Source organism: Cicer arietinum, chromosome 1 (genome assembly GCF_000331145.2).
Source record: "Cicer arietinum cultivar CDC Frontier isolate Library 1 chromosome 1, Cicar.CDCFrontier_v2.0, whole genome shotgun sequence".
Lineage (NCBI taxonomy): Eukaryota > Viridiplantae > Streptophyta > Magnoliopsida > Fabales > Fabaceae > Cicer > Cicer arietinum.
Genome location: NC_021160.2, coordinates 33,783,664 through 33,785,882, shown reverse-complemented (window position 1 = coordinate 33,785,882; position 2,219 = coordinate 33,783,664). Strand labels below are relative to the sequence as shown.

General features: G+C 33.4%; 1 pseudogene; it reads left to right on the top strand.

Annotated features, from left to right (window-relative positions):
• The window catches only part of LOC140918880 (uncharacterized), a 49,474-nt pseudogene extending 47,742 nt beyond the window's left edge, over positions 1-1,732 (top strand).
• The last annotated feature ends 487 nt before the right edge of the window (positions 1,733-2,219 follow it).

Here is a 2,219-nt window from a genome sequence, read left to right as displayed (position 1 = left end):
TTTCAAAACAACATTAAGTAAACAAGACATTAAGAGATTCCCCATTCTTAATACTCATTTAACTTAAACGATTTTCAAAACAAACATTAAGTAAACAAGACATTAAGAGATTCCCCATTCTTAATACTCGTTTAACTTAAACGATTTTCTCAAACACACATTAAGTAAACTGAGATATTAAAAGATTCACCATTTTTAATACTCGTTTAACTCTAATGGTTTTCAAATTCCACACAAAACAAACTCAAACCTATTATCAGATCCAATCCACAACTCACACCAAAATACATCAATTCATTTCTCCACAGAATCCAACCATACACACAACAAATTTCATCAGTATTAATTAAGAACACGTCAAATACGACGAACACAAATCAACACAATCCACCACTCAAACACAACAAGTTTCATTTACTTAAAATCATACATAAATGAGTTTAAATTCATTTTCCACGAAACATTCATCAATATAACCAAAACCTAACTCTAAGATTTTACCCATAAAGCCTTAGATTCATTTTCCCCCAAGTCAATACTCAAACCCTAACAAAACTCTTTTCCACACAACCACAGATAAGTCCCTACATGCAAACTCGAAGTTTGGAAGGAGCCCTTACCTTCACGTTAGCTTTCACGTTCGATTACGGTACCACGAGTAGATCCGGTAAAATCTCCGCTCGCAACGTCGCCTCCAAGTTGGTTCCCTAGCACCGTAGCGTGGTAGTGAGCAACTTTCCCTTCTATCTCTTCGCGAAATGAAGCTTAGATCTAGATGAAACAGGGAGGTTTGTGTTTGACGGTTTTGAAATCCCTAACACCGTTTTCCTTCGTTTTCGAATCAAACAAGAAGAATGAAGTTGAGTAATCTTCTCTTTCACACTCACCAAACCTTGGGTTTCTAATCTTGAAGAAAGGAAGCAAAGAAAAACGAAAATGGAGGAGAAGGAGGGAGAATGGTCGCGCGTGACAGAGGAAGGAGATGGAATTTTTTGCTTTTTCTTTCCTTTCTCTTTCTTTCCTTTCTTTTTTCTTTCTTCCTTTTTCCTTATTTCCTTTTTATATCCCTTTTCTTTTCTTTCTATTTCCTTCTCTTTTCCCTCCACACAAACATATAAATATATATACATATATTAATTATAACTTAACAAATATAATTGTTGAATGAGCATAACAAGACTTTCTTAAAGTGGTTTAAAGAAACCAGTTTAACCAACAATACAACTTCTAATACATTAAAATGGCTAGCAAATGGGCCTCACTTTGATGTCATAACTTGGACTAGCTACGATATCAATAATTTTATATTATACACAAAAAGTCAAGAGACAATAGTACCATGCAAAATAGTGGGGTTATGGTCGTAGCTGAGTCCATGCATTTCTCTAGTTCAAAAGATAAAAATCCTGTTACAGCATCCACACCTTACAATGAAGAGATTCGGGATGTTGATTTCATTAAATTTAAAGTGCCTATTTTTAAATGTAAATGGATTGACATCAATAATGGTGTTAAAATTGACGAATTTGGTTTTACGTTGGTGGACCTTGAAAAGGTAGCGAATAAGGATGAACCTTTTATTATGGCATCCCAAGCAAAACAAATGTTTTATGTTAGTGATCCTTCTAACAAAAAATGGTCAGTAGTTCTCCGAGGTAAAAGTTTTCATGGACCAAATGAAAGTCTAGATTCAACATTAGATATTTCTAAGACTCCTTCATTCTCACAATGAATACTTACTTTCATTGAAGAAACTATAGTGGACGATGAGTATGCCACTCGTCATGATCATGAAGAAAGGATATGGGAGAATATTCAAACATAAGGCTCGTAAGAAATAAAATGGTAATAATGATAATTTATCTTAATAAATTTCACATTATCAATAATATTTACTTTGATGGTTTATTGTTTTTACCAATATATGACATGATTGCTTATAATTATTTTTTTTTCTATTATTTTGAATTACTATTGACCCTTATTATTCTTTTTTTTAAAAGGACACATGAATAATTTGCAGCTCATTCGCAAAGTGTGGAGGGTACTCAGTCTACACAAAGAAAGGGTAGGCGTGGTACACGTATAGCAAAGTTAAAATGTAAATATATGATAAGTAAGAAGTTATCGATTGATTTAGATCCATTGACTGGATTACCTTCAGGGATAAATAGGAAAACTTTAATGGTCATGTTGCTTCCCTTGCTCGAAGCTTTGTC